This window comes from Cervus canadensis, chromosome 3 (assembly GCF_019320065.1).
Source record: "Cervus canadensis isolate Bull #8, Minnesota chromosome 3, ASM1932006v1, whole genome shotgun sequence".
In the NCBI taxonomy this organism is placed as follows: Eukaryota; Metazoa; Chordata; class Mammalia; order Artiodactyla; family Cervidae; genus Cervus; species Cervus canadensis.
In genome coordinates this window covers 73,134,273-73,155,992 of record NC_057388.1, presented here as the reverse complement: position 1 = coordinate 73,155,992, position 21,720 = coordinate 73,134,273, and the positions used below count along the sequence as shown (strand labels likewise).

The window sequence follows — 21,720 nt, the reverse complement described above, 5'->3', positions numbered from 1 at the left end:
TTATACCTCAAAAGCTAGAAAAAACTAACTTGGCTCTTTAAAGAAAGTTCAATAACTAACTATGTGGTTTATAACAGGTAGAAGTAAAATGTGATAAAAACAACAAAAGATGAGGATGTAGAGGGAAGTATACTTTGTAAGATTCTTGTGTGAAATGGTATATTAAACATAAATTAATAGTTAGATATATAGACTCTAGAGTAACTACTAAAAAATAAAACAAAAGGTACAGCTAATAAGCCAATAATGGAGGTAAAACGGAATCACAAAAATTACTGTTAATCCAAAAGAAACCAGGAAAACATGAAGAAAGAGGAATAAAGATGAGATACATAGAAAACAGAGAACAAGATGGGAAATTTTAAATTGATCATGTTGATAATGAATGCAAACTGTCTAAACATTATGCTTAAATGGCAGAGATCATCATAATGGAAAAAAGAAAAAAAGCAAGACTCAAAAACATGACATCTGCAGAATTAGCTGATCAATAACACTCACCAAAGTCTCTAAGGCCTACAAAAATATAAAATATCTTCTTCCTTATACTGGGAAATTACTTGATGGAGAAGGGAGGAGGACCCAGAAGGAGCTAAGAAATCATCACAGTGAGTCAAGAAATTTTGCATCAATAAAAAATTTCCCTTCGAGGCAAAGAACAAGACCATTCAGATATGACCTAAATCAAATCCCTTACGATTATACAGTGGAAGTCACAAATAGATTCAAGTGATTAGCTCTGATAGAGTGCCTGAAGAACTGTGGGTGAGGGTTCATGACATTGTGCAAGAGGCAGTGATCAAGACAACCCCCGAGAAAGAGTAATGCAAAAAGGCAAAATGGTTGCCTGAGGAGCCCTTACAAATACCTGAGAAAAGAAGAGAAGCGAAAGACAAATGAGAAAAGGAAAGATACACACATCTGAATGCAGAGTTCCAAAGGAATAGATAAGAGATAAGAAAGCCCTCCTCAGTGATCAATGCAAAGAATTAGAGGAAAACAATAAAATGGAAAAGCCTAGAGATCTCCTCAAGAAAATTAGAGATACCAAGGGAACATTTCATGCAAAGATGGGCACAATAAAGGACAGAAATGGTATGGACCTAACAGAAGCAGAAGATATTAAGAAGAGGTGGCAAGAATACACAGAAGAACTATAGAAAAAATGATCTTAATGAACCAAATAACCACGATGCTGTGATCACTCATCTAGAGTCAGACATCCTGGAATACAAAGTCAAGTGGGCCTTAGGAAGCATCACTACGAACAAAGCTAGTGGAGGTGATGGAATTCCAGTTGAGCTATTTCAAATCCTAAAGGATGATGCTGTGAAAGTGCTGCACTCAATATGCCAGCAAATTTGAAAAACTCAGCAGTAGCCACAGGACTGGAAAAGGTCAGTTTTCATTCCAATCCCAAAGAAAGGCAACACCAAAGACTGTTCAAACTACCACACAATTTCACTTATCTCACATGCTAGTAGAGTAATGCTCAAAATTCTCCAAGCCAGGCTTCAACAGTATGTGAACTGCGAACTTCCAGATGTACAAGCTGGATTTAGAAAAGCCAGAGGAACCAGAGACCAAATTTCCAACATCTGCTGGATCATCAAAAAAGCAAGAGAGTTCCAGAAAAAACATCTATTTCTGCTTTATTGACTACGCCAAAGCCTTTAATTGTGTGGATAACAGGAAAATTCTTCAAGAGATGGGAATAACAGACCACCTTAACTGCCTCCTGAGAAATCTGTGTGCAGGTCAAGAAGCAACAGTTAAAACTGGACAAGGAACAATGGACTGGTTCCAAATTGGGAAAGGAGTATGTCAAGGCTGTATATTGTCACCCTGCTTATTTAACTTCTATGCAGAGTCAGTCAGTCAGTCCAGTCACATCAGACCCTTTGGGAGCCCATGGAATACAGCACCCCAGGCCTCCCTGTCCATCACGAACTCCCAGAGCTTGCTCAAACTCATGTCCATCTAGTCGATGATGCCATGCAACCATCTCATCCTCGGTCGTCCCCTTCTCCCCCGCCTTCAATCTTTCCCAGCATCAAGGTCTTTTCCAGTGAGTCAGTTCTTCTCATCAGGTGGCTAAAGCATTGGAGTTTCAGCTTCAGCATCAGTCCTTCCAATGAATATTCAGGACTGACTTCCTTTAGGATGAACTGGTTGGGTCTCCTTGCAGTCCAAGGGACTCTCAAGAGTCTTCTCCAACACCACAGTTCAAAAGCATGAATTCTTCGGCACTCAGCTTTCTTTATAGTCTAACTCTCACATCTCTACGTGACTACTGGAAAAACCATAGCTCTGACTAGATGGATCTTTGGTGGCAAAGTAATGTCTCTGCTTTTTAGTATGCTGTCTAGGTTGGTCATAACTTTTCTTCCAAGGAGCAAGCGTCTTTTAATTTCATGGCTGCAGTCACCAACTGCAATGATTTTGGAGCCCAAGAAAAGAAAGTCTCTGTTTCCACTGTTTCCCCATTTATTTGCCATGGAATGATGGGACCAGATGCCCTGATCTTAGTTTTCTGAATGTTGAGTTTTAACCCAACTTTTTCATTGTCCTGTTTCACTTTCATCAAGAGGTTGTTTAGTTCTTCCTCACTTTCTGCCATAAGAGTGGTATCATCTGCATATCTGAGGTTATTGATATTTCACCCAGCAATCTTGATTCCAGCTTCTGCTTCATCCAGCCCAGCATTTCTCATGGTGTACTCTGCATAGAAGTTAAATAAGCAGGGTGATAATATACAGCCTTGCTACTGCTGCTGCTAAGTCACTTCAGTTGTGTTCAACTCTGTGCAACCCCACAGATGGCAGCCCACCAGGCTCCCCTGTCCCTGGGATTCTCCAGGCAAGAACACTGGAGTGGGTTGCCATTTCCTTCTTCAATGCATGAAAGTGAAAAGTAAAAGTGAAGTCGCTCAGTCGTGTCCAACTCTTTGCGACCTCATGGAGCCTACCAGGCTCCTCCGTCCATGGGATTTTCTAGGCAAGTGCACTGAAGTGGGTTGCCACAGCCTTGATGTACTCCTTTTCTTATCTGGAACCAGTCTATTGTTCCATGTCCACTTCTAACTGTTGCTTCCTGACCTGCATTCAGATTTCTCAAGAGGCAGGTCAGGTGGTCTGGTACTCCCATCTCATTCAGAATTTTCCACAGTTTGTGGTGATCCACACAGTCAAAGGCTTTGGCATAGTCAATAAAGCAGAAATAGATGTTTTTTCTGGAACTCTCTTGCTTTTTCAATGATCCATGGATGCTGGCTATTTGATCTCTGGTTCCTCTGCCTTTTCTAAATCCAGCTTGAACATCTGGAAGTTTGCAGTTCACATACTGTTGAAGCCTGGCTTGGAGAATTTTGAGCATTACTCTACTAGCATCTGAGATGAGTGCAATTGTGTGGTAGTTTGAGCATTGCCTTTCTTTGGGATTGGGACTGACCTTTTCCAGTCCTGTGGCCACTGCTGAGTTCTCCAAATTTGCTGGCATATTGAGTGCAGCACTTTCACATCATCATCTTTTAGGATTTGAAATAGCTCAACTGGAATTCCATCACCTCCACTAGCTTTGTTCATAGTGGTGCTTCCAAGGCCCACTTGACTTCACATTCCAGGATGTCTGGCTCTAGATGAGTGATCATACCATCGTGATTATCTGGGTCATGAGGATCCTTTTTGTACAGTTCTTCTGTGTATTCTTGCCACCTCTTCCTAATATCTTCTGCTTTTGTTAGGTCCATACCATTTCTGTCCTTTATTGTGCCGATCTTTGCATGAAATGTTCCCTTGGTATCTCTAATTTTCTTGAAGAGATCTCTAGTCTTTCCCATTATATCATTTCCCTCTATTTCTTTGAACTGATCACTGAGGAAGGTGTTCTTATCTCTCCTTGCTATTCTTTGGAACTCTGCATTCAAATGGGTATATCTTTCCTTTTCTCCTTTGCTTTTAGCTTCTCTTCTTTTCACAACTATTTGTAAGGCCTCCTCCGACAGCCATTTTGCTTTTTTGCATTTCTTTTTCTTGATCCCTGTCTCCTGTATAATGTCACGAATCTCCATCCATAGTTTTTCAGGTACTCTGTCTATCAGATCTAATCCTTTGAATCTATTTCTCACTTCCACTGTATAATCATAAGGGATTTGATTTAGATCATATCTGAATGGTCTAATGATTTTCCCTACTTTCTTCAATTTAAGTCTGAATTTGACAATAAGGAGTTCATGATCTGAGCCACAGTTGGCTCCTGGTCTTGTTTTTGCTGACTGTATAGAGCGTCTCTACCTTTGGCTGCAAAGACTATAATCAATCTGAGTTCGGTGTTGACCATCTGGTGATGTCCATGTGTAGAGTCTTCTCTTGTGCTGGCTGGAGCGGCAGCTGCGCAGCACTGGAGCGGCCGTGAGGAGAAGCCCCATGTCCAAGGGCAGAGAGGCCCCAGCAAGAGGGGAGGAAGGGCGAACTCGCGTTCAGAATCAAACCCCATTCCCGCCAGAGATGCTCAGAGGGCTCAAAGAAACCTTGTGTGCACCAGGACCCAGGGACCCCACAGAGACTGAGACAGAACTGTGTTTGAGCGTCTCCTGTGGAGGTACGGGTCAGCAGTGGACTGCCACAGGGACGGGCTCTGGGTGCAGCAGACTTGGGTATGGCATAAGGCCTCTTGGAGGGGGTTGCCATTAACCCCACCATAGAGCTGTCAGAACTTACACAGGACTGGGAAATAGACTCATGGAGGGCACGAACGGAACACTGTGAGCACCAGGACCCAACAGAAAGGATCAGTGACCCCACAAAAGACTGACCCAGACTTGCCTATGCAGAGTACATCATGAGAAATGCCGGTCTAGATAAAGGATAAGCTGGAATCGAGATTGCCAGGAGAAATATCAATAACCTCAGATATGCAGATGACACCACCCTTATGGCAGAAAGCAAAGAAGAACTAAAAAGCCTCTTGATGAAAGTGAAACAGGACAGTGAAAAAGTTGACTTAAACCTCAACATTCAAAAAACGAAGATCATGGCATCCAGTCCCATCACTTCATGGCAAATAAATGGGGAAACAGTGGAAACAGAGAGAGACTTTCTTTTCTTGGGCTCCAAAATCATTGCAGTTGGTGACTGCAGCCATGAAATTAAAAGACGCTTGCTCCTTGGAAGAAAAGTTATGACCAACCTAGACAGCATACTAAAAAGCAGAGACATTACTTTGCCACCAAAGATCCATCTAGTCAGAGCTATGGTTTTTCCAGTAGTCACGTAGAGATGTGAGAGTTGGACTATAAAGAAAGCTGAGTGCCGAAGAATTGATGCTTTTAAACTGTGGTGTTGGAGAAGACTCTTGAGAGTCCCTTGGACTGCAAGGAGACCCAACCAGTTCATCCTAAAGGAAGTCAGTCCTGAATATTCATTGGAAGGACTGATGCTGAAGCTGAAACTCCAATACTTTAGCCACCTGATGAGAAGAACTGACTCACTGGAAAAGACCCTGATGCTGGGAAAGATTGAAGGCGGGGGAGAAGGGGACGACCGAGGATGAGATGGTTACATGGCATCATCGACTAGATGGACATGAGTTTGAGCAAGCTCTGGGAGTTCGTGATGGACAGGGAAGCCTGGCATGCTGCAGTCCATGAGGTCACAAAGAATCAGACATGATTGAGCAACTGAACTGAACTGAACAAATTTCCCGGCCAGGCAATGAACAAATACAAGTGTCAGAATTATGCATTCTGCCTTTCCCTAACACAGAATGGAATGTGATGAGAAGACAGGCATTTTGGTTGAATTCAAGCCTCCCAGCCACATGGAGAATAAGATTGATACGAAAAGGCCAGGAGAGTTAGTTGTCCTAACTAATTCATATCACACTGATCCACTAAGGCTCCTGCAAAATTAAGCCCCCAACACCAATTAATTCTACAACAGTCACTGGACAATAAGAACTTTGTGCTGTATCAAGTCAAGGATTAAATCATTTGTAGGAGCTAGTAAATGTGTTGGCATCTATTAGCCAACATCTTGATAAGTTAGGCTATCAAACACGCACTTTAGCCTGCTGAGCAAGTCAGCCCAATAAAACCGGTAACCAGGCAATGACCCAGAATTTTCCTCCTCTGTCAAGAAGCAAGATATAGGTTTCACTGTCTCTTTCATACATAGGAAGCTATAAGCAACTACATGTGCAGTCATACACATAATTTCCCCGATAAGCATTACAAGGTAAAAAAAAAAAATAAATTTTTAGGAGTTAGAATAGGGCAGTTAGGAACACTGGGCCAACATCTGACCTTGAATTCCTGGAAAGTAGGAAACAATAGCAGAACAGTTTCAAAATTTTACGTAGCCTCTTAATACAGATTGTGGTTTGTAAAGCCAACGAGCAAATATTGGGAAGGTGTGTATGAGGGACAGGCAGAGCTGAGTGGGAGTAGACAGTCTTATAGTGGGTTGTTTTATCCAAGGATCTAGATAAGAAACATGGAGCCAGGATTCATAAGGGAAATCAATGCAGCCAATGAAATAATAAGGTCATGAGGAAAGTGGGAAAGCCAAGTGGATGACTGTTTCTCAGGAGCAGTACAAATGTTTGTACTAGTTTTCTATGGCTATTGTAACAAATTACCACAAACTCAGTGGCTTAAAACAACACAGATTTGGACTTCACTGGTCCAAATGGTCCAGTGGTTAAAAATTTGCCTGCCAATACAGGGAACATGGGTTCGATCCCTGGTCTGGGAAGATCTCACATGCCTCAGGGCAGCCAGAACCATGCACCACAACTACTGAAGCCCAGGAGTCCAGAGCCTGTGCTCCTCAACAAGAGAAGCCACTGCAACAAGAAGCCCGCGCACCACAACCAAGAGTAGCCCCCACTGTCTGTAATGGGAGAGCGCCTGTGTGCAGCAATGAAGACCCAGCGCAGCCAGAAAATTAAATACATAAACATTTTAAAAAATAAAACACAGATTTATTATCTTACAGTTCTGCTCATCAAAAGTCTAACATAGACCTCACAGGGCTAAGATCAGGGTGTCAGTAGGATGCACCTTTTCTGGGGGCTTTACAGAAGAATTTGTTTCTTTGCCTTTCCATCGTGTAGATGTCATCCACCTTCCTTGACTCATGGTCCCTTCCTCCACCTTCAAAGGAGGCCTGGTCCTTCTCACGTAGCTCTCTCTCTGGTTCTTTCTTTCGATTCCCCTCTTCTGCTTTTAGGGACCCATGATTACACTGGGATCACCAAATTAATCCAGGATAATCTCCATGTTTTGAGGTCAGCTGAATAGCAATTTTAACTCTCCTTACCATGTAACTCAGATGGTAAAGAGTTTGCCTGCAATGCAGGAAACTGGGGTTCGATCCCTGGGTCGGGAAGATCCCCTGGAGAAGAAAACGGCAACCCACTCCAGTATTCTTGCCTGGGAAATCCCATGAACGGAGGAGGCTGGTGGGCTACAGTCCATGGGGTCACAAAGAGTGGACACGACTGAGCGACTAACACTTTCACTTCGCTTTACCGCATAATGTAATATAATCAACAGTTCCAAGGTTTGAATGTGAACACACTAGGATACGGGTAACAGAGGGGACAGCAACAACATTATTCTGCCTACCACAGTGCTGCTAGCAGCTTTCCATAGGGATTTCTCCACTGATTTCCATGAATAAAGCAAGTCTACACTATTGTAGATCTTCAGGAAGGTGTGGACAAGGTGGCCAAGAAAACATCAATAGTACTGCAGACTGAACTGGACCAGAATAGAGTAGCTGGGAAACTCAGTGCCACTAAGAAGCACAAAGACGCAAAAAATAGGGGGTGGAGGTGGGAGAAGGATCAGGGTTTGAGCCAAAGACGTGGCACCAGCTGTAAGATCTTACTTGGACAAGTCACATAACCTCAGTGTCCTACTTTCCTCATCCATAAAATGAAAAAGTTGATCTAAATAAATAATCCTCTAAAGTCTCTTCAAAGTGCTATGATGTAATGTAATAGAGGAGAAAGCGAAAAAGACCAAAAGTTTACTCTCTTTAAATTTAAAACCAGGGCTTAGTATTTCATCTTCCCATGGAAATGGAGAGTAGAAAAGTAGACTTTTTTTATTTTGAGGACAAATAAATAACATCTTGAAAACACTAAGTATGTGAGAAAATTTGACTCTCTAAACTATTATTTATTAAACTTTTGACTAATCCATGTAAATTTAAAAAGTCAACAGATGTCATATTCTGATGATCCTAATTACTTTGCCGACAAAGGCCCATCTAGTCAAAGGTACAGTTTTCCCAGTAGTCTTGCAGAGATGTGAGAGTTGAACCATAAAGGCTAAGTGCTGAAGAATTGATACTTTCAAACTGTGGTGTTGGAGAAGACTCTTGAGAGTCCCTTGGAGAGCAAGGAGATCAAACCAGTCAATCCTAAAGGAAATAAACCCTGAATATTCACTGGAAGGATTGATGCTGAAGCTGAGGCTCCAATCCTTTGGCCACCTGATGGGAAGAGCTGACTCATTAGAAAAGACCCTGATGCTAAGACTGAAGGCAGGAGGAGAAGGGGATGACAGAGGACAAGATGGCTGGATGGCATCACCAACTCAATGGACATGAGTTTGAGCAAGCTCCAGGAGATGGTGGAGGACCGCGAAGCCTGGCACGCTGCAGTCCAGGGGGTTGCAAAGAGTCAGACACGACTGAGCGACTGAGCAACAGCAATAATTAAAATACATAAAATGATAATATTATACCATTAGGAAAAGAAAGAAAATTTTAGAAGGTTAACCAATCTTGAGTTTCGGGGAGGAAGGATTGGGAACCATGTAGGAACCAGTTCCCAGGAAGTAGAAAGCGTCATTCAGGACAAATCATGAGTTATGAAACTGGTAACCAACAGATTAATAAATACCAAGAACAACAAACACTTAAATGTAAAAAAAATGAATTAAATGTCCATGATTTCAGAATACTAATTTTAAAAAGATAAAGTATGAAATATACTATGTAGTTAACCCTTAATACACAAGAATATTGTTCATGGTATTGGAATATTTATTGATTGTAGCAATTCTCAGCTATTCAATGTAACTCAATCTCCAGAAACAGTACCTAGGCTTCTTACCAGAAAGAACTGATTATAATCATTAACATCCTACACAAATGTACCAGAGGAACACAGAAAAGTAAAAAGAATTATAGTCAACCTAAAAGCTAAGTAGTGTCTCCTCTAAGATAATAATCCAGATATACACTTTTTGGTCTCAATTAACACTTAGATAAATATTAGAAAGGTAGGCTTTGGGAATTTAGAAATAAATATCTGGGCAATTTACAGTAAGAAGAGAGCTACAGGTTTTGTAAATGATTCCTTGTTCTAAATGGTGACTATGTTAAAAACAAAAACAAAAACAAAACAAACATATATGGAACCAACATTTTAAGGACATCACAGCTGAAATCAGGAAGAATATTTACGTCCATGGACGGAAAGCTGTGGTTCTGGGGATAATGAAGCAAACATCTGGAAGCCTAAGCCCTAGTCTCCATATCTCTAAAGGCCCAGGTTTGCTCACTTGTAAAATAAAAAAATTCTAGTATTTGAGAGGATAACAGCTAGCTATTTTTCATATTTACTGATGACAAATATTAAGAAGCAGGTGTATACTGTCAATGAAAGCCTTATGATAGATAAGGGAATAACTTTACATTAGAAAGCATTGTTAAATATTACAACTTGCTATCAAAAAAAGCCTGTAAATTACTTTTTAGTAGCAAACTTGGTTTTTAGAACAGTTTTAGGTTCACAGGAAAACTGAGCAGAAGAGAGCTCCCAACTATCCCCAGTCCCATACACATAGCCTCTCCTACTATCAATATCCTGAACCAGAGTGTCACATTTATTACAATCAATAAGCCTACAGTGACACATCACCTAAAGTCCATAGTTTACACTAGGGTTCACTCTTGGAGTTAACACTCTATGGGTTTTGACAAATGTATAACCACAGGTAGCCACAATTATAGTATCATATAGAACAGTGTCACTGCCCTAAAAGTCCTCTTGACTTTGCCCCTTCATCCCTCCCTTGCCACCAACCCATGGCAACCACTGATCTTTCTACTCAAATTACCCTTTTTAAAGGTCAAAGGCTTACCTAGGACAATAACTTCCCTAGGAAGAGGAACTAAAGAGCCTCTTGATGAAGGTGAAAGAGGAAACTAAAAAAGCTGGCTTAAAATGCATCATTCAAAAAACTAAGATCATGGCATCCGGTCTCAACACTTTATGGCAGACAGATGGGGGGAAAGTGGAAACAGTGGCAGATTTTATTTTCTTAGGCTCCAAAAATCACTGCAGATGGTGACTGCAGCCATGAAATTAAAAGATGCTTGCTCCTCGGAAGAAAAGGTAAGACAAACCTAGATAGCGTATTAAAAAGCAGACACATCACTTTGTTGACAATGGTCCATCTAGTCAAAGCTATGGTTTTTCCAGTAGTCATGTATGGATGTGAGAGTTGAACCATAAAGAAGGCTGAGTGCTGAAGAACTGATGCTTTTTGAATTGTGCTGAGGAAGACTCTTGAGAGTCCCTTGGACTGCAAGGAGATCCAACCAGTCCATCCTAAAGGAAATCAGTCCTGAATATTCATTGGAAGGACTGATGCTGAAGCTGAAACTCCAATACTTTGGCCACCTGATGCAAAGAACTGACTCATCTGAAAAGACCCTGATGCTGGGAAAGATTGAGGGCAGGAGGAGAAGGGGGCAACAGAGATGGTTGGATGGCATCACCGACTCAATGGACATGAGTCTGAGCAAACTCTGGGAGACAGTGAAGGACAGGGAAGTCTGGAGTGCTGCAGCCCATGGGGTCACAAAGAGTCAGACGTGACTTAGCAACTGAACAACAGGACAATGCAACCTAAAGGAGGAACAACTCCTTATATGGCCATTCAACATCCTAACCTACCTTTACTCATTCTCATATGTCACTGAGCAACTGACATGAGAATGAAAATATTTCACTTAAGAAATGTAATATCAGTAAGTTATTGGTACATTAATTATAACAAACTCTGATATTATACTCATCTAAACTTCAAAGAATTTTAGAGAATGTGGTACAACGTGACTATCTGAAAGCAAGCAAGCAGTATTTTGTCCTTACCATTTTTTTCTAATAATTTTTAATATTTATGCCATTTTTTACTAGATTTTTCAACAGATGCTACAGGTAGAGCTAAAATAAAAGAAACTGGTACTTCCTGCTCCTAATAGTAATAAAAAGCCTTCATCATAATGCCCTATGAGCTTTTGCTTCCCTGCTTTTTGTCAAGAAATTCATAGACCAAAACTCCAGCTTCTACATTTTTTTAATAGCAGTGGTCAAAATACTGGAAATTAACAGCTATCAAAAAGCAGAATCTGGCAATGTACATTTATGAGACATACTTTACAGTTAAGAAAAACCATGGTGGCCATTCCTCAGAGCTCTTCCCTGACTCAAGCCTGGCTTACAGCTGTTTGGCAAGCCCCAACCCTAGACTCCAAACCACAGTCAGGCAGGTATGTGAGACCCAAACCGTCCTGGCTAACTGGGTGAGGCCCCTTGTCACCTAGAGCACGTTTTCACTTGCCAAAACAGCTTGTTTCCAGTCAGACAGGAGTAGAGCTGATGAGAGAGAAGACTGAAAAGATCATGGTCTCTTATGTGTTTCCCACAACAGTGCACTGCCCAGAGGCCAGTTTTCAGATGAAAAAATGTTATCGTGGATTTTCAAGCCATTTTCTATGTATCATGTACCATGGCTAGGATCATTTTGGCTTCCCGTATTACCTAAACCCAGTACACTTTAATATGAAATTTTGTTCAAGGTAGGCAACATAAGATCCTTTCAAAAATCGAACCTAGCAAATGAGATAGTGACTAGAAAGAGTGGGGGCTCAAATGCGGCTTCTGGATGCTAGTAATGTTCTAGTTCCTGATTTGGGTGTGCATTACACAATGTGTACAGGTGCGTATTATTTTCAGTATTCATGAAATACTTCAATAAACAAGCTCAAACCAAGATCAAACGTTCACCAATAGAAAACTAGAATAATGGGTATCAAACAGGCAGTTCACAAAAACTCAAAAGTGCAATAAACTCTGAAAAGATGTCCCACCCCCTTGAACTTCAGAACCCTTCCCCTACTGCCCTCAGACACGCCTCTAGCAGCCTCAATTACTCAACCTTTTCTCAGACGTTCCTGCTTGGGACACAACCCTGGCTGCACATACAATCACCTGGGAGTTTCAAAAAATTACCCAAGCCTGAGCTCCACCTCAGACTATTTGAGTCAGAATCTCCGGGGGCTGGGACCCAGGAAATGGTATGTTTACAAGCCCTCCCTGGTGATTTAAGTGTGCAGCCAGGGTTGAAAGTCGCTGCCAACTGAAACCTGGCTCTTCCTGCAGCCCTCTGCAGTCTGGCTGCCTAAATGCTCATAATCCTCTTCCCATTAGGCTGGAGACAGGGTCGATGCTCTTATTTCTCATTGCCACTTCCAAATTCCCGTCTCACTGCTCTCTAAGCTTCCAGCTTTCAACCTCACATTATCAGACCACATCATTCCTAATTCTGTTGTGGTCATCAACATGACACCCCCAACCTCACTCCTGAACAATTTTAACTCGTGGCTGTGATACTCTCTCCAACACTGTTGTTATCAAACTGCATGAAAAAAGAAATCAACAAATACCTGGACAATGGAAAAATAACATATTAAAACTTACGGGATACAGCAAAAGCAATTTTAACAGCGAAGTTCATCATAAGGATAAATGCCTACATGAAGAAACAAGATAAATCTCAAATAAACAAGCTTATTTACACCTCAAGGAACTAAAAAGAGAAGAACAAATGAAACCCAAAGCTTATAGAAAGAAAGAAAGAAAGAAAGATCAGAGTAAAATAAAATAAATGAAATAAAGACTAAAAAGACTGGGAAATGATCAATGAACTAAGAGCTGGTTCTCTGAAAAGATAAACAAAAATGGACAAACCTTTAGCTAGACTTATCAAGAAAAAAAAAGGACTCAAAGTCCAAAATGAAAGATGAAACATTATGATTGATACCACAGAAATACAAAGGATCATAAGAGACTATTATGAACAATTTATATGCCAACAAATCTGACAACCTAGAAGAAATGGATAAATTCCTAGAAATAAAATGCATGATAATTTAAATATCCACACAGATGATCCCTGACGGTCTCCTCTTCTCTCAGAATCTGGTCCTCACTTGACCATAGCAACTCATTCCCATAGTCATATCCTAGAACCTGTCATTACCAATAACTTGACTCCCTCCACCATCTCAATTTCTAGCATCCTACTCTTCAGCCACCCCTTATTTTTTTCAATTCACCTCCTCAAAAATCTTTTTTAAAACTCCAGTTCTACAATCCATCGATCCTACCACCTTTTCACTGTTCTTCACCAACCTAGAGTCCATGGCCCATCACTATACACCACTCTTTTGAACACACCCTCAACTACCTTGTCCCCTCTTCCCCTATCATTATCACCAGGCAAACCCCAAACCTAGATAAATCCTACCTCCACATTATCCACACAGGTGAGTTTTTTAACTCTGCTGACTGACCTCACTATATACCTATGATCAGAGACAAGTGGGCGAAGGCGTTGCCTTGTAATCACAGACCATTTCTCTACTCTCCTGAATGACTGCTACTGTTGTTCAGTCACTGAGCCGTGTGGAACTCTTTGCAACCCCATGGACTGCAGTATACAGGCCTTCCTGTCCCTCACTAACTCACAGAGTTTGCGCAAGTTCATGTCCATTGAATTGGTGATGCTATCCAACCATTTCATCCTCTGCAACCCTCTTCTCCTTCTGCCTTAAATCTTTCCCAGCATCAGGGTCTTTTCCAATGAGTCGGCTGAATAATTAGGTCACACCTTTTCCTCTCTTCTCACTCTCCTTCATTGCAGTCCTACATCACATTCAATGAGAAAATAAAAAGCAATCGAATTTATTAGTTTACCCATATTTGTGCCGAAGTACTCTTTACCTTCCCTTTGCCACTGGGATGAATGGTCTGTGCTCCCACTGTTAATAAAACCAGTCCCTCCACAGTATGCTAGATCCCTCTCCTTTCATCTACTCAACTCATTCCAGCAATTCTCCCTTCTATCTTATGCATGATCAGTTTCCCCCATTTTACATATCACTCATATTAGCATGAAACATGCTGAAATATCTCCTATCTTTGAAAAAACTTTCTTAACCCCGTATCTTCTTCCAGCAATAGTCCCATTTCTCTACTCTGCTTTTGGAGAGAAATTCTTCAAAGGAGATGTCTATTTTTGCTATCTCCAGATCCTGTCTTCCCATTCTCTGAGAGGATACCAACCTAGTCTTGATCGCCTCACTGCTCCACAGAAAAAGCTCCTGTGGAAGTCTTCACTGACCTCCACGTTGCTAAAACCACAGGCCAGGTCTCAGCACTCACCTTACTTGATCTATCAGAGCATATCCGATATCACCAACCAGTCCTTTTTTAACACACTTCACACTAGGCTTCGAAGACACTACTGCTCTGGTTCTCCTCCTCCTACCTGGGCACTCGTTTTCAGTCTCTCTTGTTTGTAAGCTTCATCTTTCTGACCTCTGAACACAGATCTGGCCCAGGGCTCTTCCCGAACATCTCCACATTCATCCCTCCAACCTCATGGCTTAATCCTCTCCTCAGTGCTGACATCCTTGCTTCTAGCTCAGACTTCTATTGCAGACTCATGTATCTACGTGCCTCATCAACATCTTAACCAAAATGCTGAGGAAGCATCTAGAAGTTGCAGGTTCAAAAATCAAACTCCTGAATTCTCCCTCCTCCCCAAACCTACTTCTCCCACTGGTCCTTTTCAATGAATGGCAACTCTAGCCTTCCAGTTTTCACAGCCAAAAGCTCTGCATTGATACTTTTTCGCTCACAGCCCACATCTAATATATCAGCATACCTCACTGACTCTGTTTATAAATATTATAAATAATACATGCATAAGTCTGTATAAATAACACATCCAGACTGTGAACACTTTTCATCACCTTCATCAATTCACCATTATCTAGCTTGAATTATAACAATGACGTCCTAATTAGTCTCCCTGCTTCCTCCTTTAGCCTCTCTTACAATCTTTTCTCAACACAACACTCTATGATCCTTTTAAAGCCTAAATGAGACGATGTCATCCTCTGTTCAAAACCCTCACATTTCAGATGGCAATCACACTCAAGGTAAAAGACAAAGTCTCTCTAATTGTCTATGTCACTATTCACTCTCTCACCTCACGTCCTGCTACTCCCTTACTTACTCTATTCCAGCTGCCCTGGCTTCCCTGTGGGTCTGTGAACAGGTCACACCCAAGGGTCTTCTCATTTGTTATCCCCTCTGCCTGGAATGTTCCTCTGGTTATCCACAAGGTACTTGCTCTCTTCTTTCTCTCCACAGCAGAGCACCATCTAAGATTCTATGCATTTTCTCATCTATTCATTTACACCTCCCCTCACTAGAATATAAGCACACAGAACTTAGCCAGTACTCGGTTCATCAGTTGGGTGAATGAATGGTGTTTATGCTCATTAATAATTAGTAAAGTGAAAATTATAACAGTATGAAAAACCATAACACACCAATCATATGACAAGAATTTAAGTTTGATAAAACCAAAAGAATGGTCAGAATATGGAACAGAAACTATTATATACCAGTGGCAGGAGTATAAATTAATGCAAGTACTTTAGAGAACAATTTGGCAATATCTATTAAATCTAAATATGCATATACTCTTCAACCCAAGAACTCCACTTCTACATATGTATCTCTTAGACTCTAGGGCCCAGAGCAACTCTCTCACAAGTACACAAGGGGACCCCTGCAAGAATACTCAGTTCCACATTGTTTGTAAATGCAAACCAGAAACCTAAATGCCTACCAACAGAAATGTATAAATTATAATAAATACATATAATGGAGTATAATCTCACAACTAAAATGAATGACCAAATATGAATGACCTACAAATATCAACATGCTAAAATACAATGCTGAACAAATAAAAAACAACATGCAGAATGATATGTTTTATAGTATGAAGCTGTTTATTTTTGGGGAGGGGGTGTGTACCTTTAATACTAATATTTTTAGGATTAGCTTTTTTAACAGAATGACATTTTCAAGCATTCTTAAACTTTAGTTTTAATATTCACAATGTTTAAGTTCAAATCAACAAATATTAGAGCCTACATGAAAACAGAATGAAACGAGATTACTTTTTATATAATTAGCTACATTATTTCCAAGAGTAAAAAGTTAATACTAGTATTTAAAAATCTAAATTTCCAATGTTACTGTTAATTCAACCATAGGTATATTACTTTAGGCCACAGGACTACCCATTAGCCTTTCTTGTCAGAGAGCAATTAACCTCTTGAACTTTTCCTCAGCATCAGCTTTCTCAGTAAATAAATCTGGATGAGCCAGAGAATTGTCCTGGTACTTGATAGCGTAGGGATGCTGCTAGGGTCTATTTATTTCTCATTACTCAGTGGATAAGCCACCACTGATGCTGTCCTGAGGCTGCAGCAGAATGCTTTTCTTCACTAGGTTCCACTGACTTTTTGACTTCTTTACTTGATCTGAATGTGTGCTGAAGAATCATTTTCAATGACTTCCATTTCTTTGACTCTTTTTAACATGTTCCACCAGGGTGGCTTGGTCCTCCTCCTTTCTTCTCCTTCCTTCTTCATTTCTTTCTTTGGGTTTCAATAACTGAAAACATGGAAAACGAAGCTATCTTGTACATGACTATGAGTGAGTGCATGTGTACGTGCTCAGTCATGTCTGACTCTGCGGCCCCATGGACTGTAACCCACCTGATTCCTCTGTTGGTGGGATTTTCCAAGCAAGAACAGTGAAGTGGGTTGTCATTTCCTACTCCAGGGGATCTTCCTGACCCAGGGATCCAACCCACGTCTCCTGCATTGGCAGGTGGATTCTTTATCACCATGCCACCTGGGAAGTCCATGTCACTGTATTTATACATAATAATATACATCAGGACTGTGGTTACATCTGAGGAGGAAGGGAAGAAGAGAGAAAAACAGATTCGGGGAGGAATATACAGGGTACTTCAACTGTATCCATTTTGTTTCTTAAAAAATAAAAGCCTATTCCATATGGGAAAATAGTAGAATTTGACAGAAGTAAATAATAGCCATATAAATATTTGTTATGTCATTCTCTAAATCCTTCTGTAACCTTAATTCATAATTTGAATGGAACATATTACATTCTAAGGAAGCTTAATATGATTAAAATTTCACATTTTCCCGACTTTGTAAATACCAACAGCCAGCTTCTTCTAACTGAAATGAATGTTAAGGCTGCCAGGGGTTTTTGAAAATTCTGAAATTCCATGAGAAGAGAGCTGACTGCCAGCACACCCAGTACTCCACCTCAGCTTCCTTTTCTTACAAAGAACTTCGAGTGGCATATTTCTATTTAAATATTAATCGTCTGTAAACTGCCACATAAATATGCCCCTGAGGAGAGCTGTGAAGTGGAAAGACAATTTGAAGCAGATACAGCAATAGGCACCAGGACGCCTGTGAGCTTCTAAAATCACCAGTTGGTGCACATGACTGCTGTAAAGGCAGGTAACTGCTCTAGGCTTAGGGCCTTAGCCTTCTGAATTACAGCTGGACCAGTGAGATCTCTGCTGTTTTCTCAGACCTTTTACCAAAACTAGAAAGGACCTATCTAACTTGAACTCAGAAGAAAAATTCTCCTGAAGATTGCTTATTGAGGCTTCCCTGGTGGCTCAGATCGTACAGAATCCACCTGCAATGCAGGAGACCCAGGTTTCATCCCTGGGTTGGGAAAATCTCCTGGAGACGAGAGCGGCTACCCACTCTCAGTATTCTTGCCCAGAGAACTCCAAGGACAGAGGAGCCTGGCAGGCTATATAGTCCATGAGGTCGCAAAGAGTCAGGCACAACTGAGTGACTAACACTTAGAATAATACAGGATAAAAATCCAGGAACATTAAAACATAATCTTTAGGAAAATTAATGTTTGTAAGATAAAAACAAAATTTGTGGGATCAAATATGAAAAATGAATGTTTAGCCCTTAGATAAATCAGGTCAATTTCACTGACATTAACACAACCAACTTGCTCTTATAAGCAAGATTGTTTTAAAAAATCTCAAACACAAAAACTGATACACAATATGCGGATACAGAGGCATAAATCCAGCTGGCAAGTATAAATGAGAAACCTCTCGATGCTATGGTTTCCTTGATATAATATCCAGGAAAGGTAATAAACACCTGCCACCCACTAACATTTATACAGAAACTTTGAGAATCACAAGACAAAAGACAATGCAAAACGTGCTTTATTAACCAGAGTGAAGACACAGAGTTGATTCACTAGGCAGCCATGAGCCAAAAATGATGAGTCAACTAGCACAAGAACAACTCTATTATTCTAATTATTTGTATAAAATGTGTCAGTGGCTATGTGATGTGAATCATCAATAGCTTGCCATACTTGTGATTTGTACTTGGTTGGGTACTTAGTTTCCAAGGACACTAATCTAAACTAGAATGTGCTTTTAAAAGCCCATTATCAGTGATTACTGATTAAATAAGTAATCTTAACAAGCAGATATTGCTTGGAGGGCACATCAAGCACACAAATGTTCCATCCGTATAAGGGCTAACACATCCATTCTGAAAAGCATCTGAACATTTGAAAGTCACTAGCCCTCACCACCAGCTTATATTAGCACAAACATTTTTGCAACTCTCCACCAGAAAGTTTCAAATTCCCAGGGCTTTACCATCTAGAGCTTGGGAAAACTCACAACAGGGTGGGTTAGGAAAGCTACAATTATATCTTGACTGCCTTCATCAAATTATAGGAGTAGGAGGTAAAGACATTAATTGAGACACTCATAAAAGAACACACCCTTAAAGGGGAATCCTGCACTCTGATACACTAGGATCAGATGCAGAAGTCACAGACACACTATCACTTGGTGAATTTTCCAGGAAGTAAAAACTACGGGAAGTGCATACATGAGAGAAGACATTCAGTGCACCTTTCTGCATACAACCAAGGTACTTATTACAATTTAATTAAAAGTTTTTACATCATGCGTAATGCCAGGCTGGATGAAGCACAAGCTGGAATCAAGATTGCCAGGAGAAATATCAATAAACCTCAGATACGCAGATGAACACCCTTATGGCAGAAAGTGAAGAACTAAAGGCCCTCTTGATGAAAGTAAAAGAACAGAGTGAAAAGCTGGCTTAAAACTCAACATTCAGAAAACTAAAATCATGGCATCCAGTCCCATCACTTCATGGCAAATAGATGGGGAAACAGTGGAAACAATGACAGACTTTATTTTGGGGGGGGCTCCAAAAGCACTGCAGATGGTGACTGCAGCCAGGAAATTAAAAGATGCTTGGTCCTCAGAAGAAAAGTTGTGACCAACCTAGACAGCGTATTAAAAAGCAGAGACATTACTTTGCCAACAAAGGTCTGTATAGTCAAAGGTATGGTTTTTCCAGTAGTCGTGTATGGATGTGAGAGTTGGACTACAAAGAAAGCTGAGCACCGAAGAACTGATGTTTTTGAACTGGGGTGTTGGGGAAGACACTTCAGAGTCCCTTGGACTGCAAGGAGATCCACCCAGTCCATCCTAAAGGAAATCAGTCCTGAATATTCATTGGAAGGACTGATGCTGAAGCTGAAACTCCAATACTTTGGCCACCCAATGCAAAGAGCTGACTCATTTGAAAAGACCCTGCTGCTGGGCAAGATTGAAGGCGGGAGGAAAAGGGGTTGACAAAGGATGAGATGGTTGAATGGCATCACCAACGGGACGGACATGAGTTTGAGTAAGCTCCGAGAATTGGTGATGGACAGGGAAGCCTGGCGTGCTGCAGTCCATGGGGTCACAAAGAGTCAGACACGACTGAGCGACTGAACTGAACTGAACAAGTAATACCACAGCTATGTAGAATGCTGTTAACATCCCAACACCTCATTAGCATATCACAGACACTATCACTTCAGAATGAGAGCTGTCTTAGAAGTCATGGCCAAAGGCATTTGAGAAATAAGTTGAAAGAGAAATCAGGCAGGAGATGGGATATTCCTAGGGCATGATTAGAGTCAGCCTACCTTTTCAAATATACAAATACCAGGGCATGGGACTATTTTAAGTACATTTTTGGTATGCCCTTTTGATACGTCATCTCGAAGATCTATATTAAGTATATATTTATATATTTAACATAACTGTTTTTATTTAAAAAACAATTTGTCAATTTATTTTACTAATGCTCATTGGCGTAAGAGGTGCTCTGAAATATGCAGGGTTTTTTTAATTTCGCCTTCATTTTTAAAAATTTATTTTTAATTGAAGGATAATTACTTTACAATATTGATTTTATTTTTGCCCTACATCAACATGAATTAGCCATAGGTGTACACATACATGTCCCTTCCCTATTGAAACCTCCCTCCCACCTCCACTCTTTCCCACCTCCCTAGGCTGTTACAGAACCCTGGTTTGAAACACATTAAGGGCAAGGGAAACTTAACTTCTACCTCATTAGTTTCCCCCACTAAACAAAAACCAAGACTATGCCAGCAAATCCAGGATGCTCTATGATTTTGATGGATCTCACCCAAATTAAACTTTAAATATTTAGCATCACCTGGTGTTAAATTTATTCTCTAAACTGAAGAAAGTATGGATCACAACAAGTAATATAAAACCTCAAATCAGTAATAATATTCCAACATTAGTGTGAATTAAAGCTTTGGGAATTGCTAGAAAATGTTAATTTTGTGTATATCTGAAATTTTCCATTTAAAAAAAAAAGCCTCTGCTGCTGCTGCTAGCCTTATTTGTCTCATGGAAAAATTCTTTAGACTCACAGTCTAACTAATTCTGGCCTCAGATTGCAAATATAATTTCTAGTAACAGAGAAAAAAACTAGCAGAGAAGCCCTGATAAACTTTCCAAAAATGCAGGATGATCCCTGTACATAAATGGGGCAGGGGGGACTTAAATTTATAGTTTAGGACTCAAGATCATAGTGATCTTTTATTACAAAAGTTTCATTTTTTAAATGGGATGGCAATGTTCTTTACAGTTTGCAAATGTACCAAGTTAAGAAAATGAAGCTATAGCAACACCAGCCTCTGCACCCAGAACACATACCTCTCCACTGGGTGCTCTGTAAAGAAGTATTAATTCTTCTCATGTTATCGGAGACTCAGAGGGGTCCCTTGCCTCAAAGAAATTATAATATGGACTAACATATCATTTTGTCAACAGCAGTAATGAGATTATGCCAATATATCCTGCCTATTTTACCAGTTTTCATTTCTAAAAGAGAAAGCTACAAACAAAATAAAAAACTTATGTAGACTTAGAGCAATATATGACTTTGAGGAATCCTTTTCAGAGAGAATTAAAATATGTCTTTACCACTAAATTATTTTTAAATAATAAACTGTGAAAACTCTTTTAGTAACTAACAAATAAAAGTACTAGAGAAAAAAATTTCATTTTATATATTACTGAAAAGAAAACCTCTTTTACACAAATGCTTAGCG

The 21,720-nt window shown here is 40.3% G+C and overlaps 1 protein-coding gene across 8 annotated transcripts in view; it reads right to left on the bottom strand.

The window, feature by feature from the left end:
• The window catches only part of LOC122438540 (cytochrome c oxidase assembly factor 1 homolog), a 90,387-nt gene that overhangs the window by 46,823 nt on the left and 21,844 nt on the right, over positions 1 to 21,720 (bottom strand). The gene's annotated exons all lie outside the window — the stretch shown is intronic.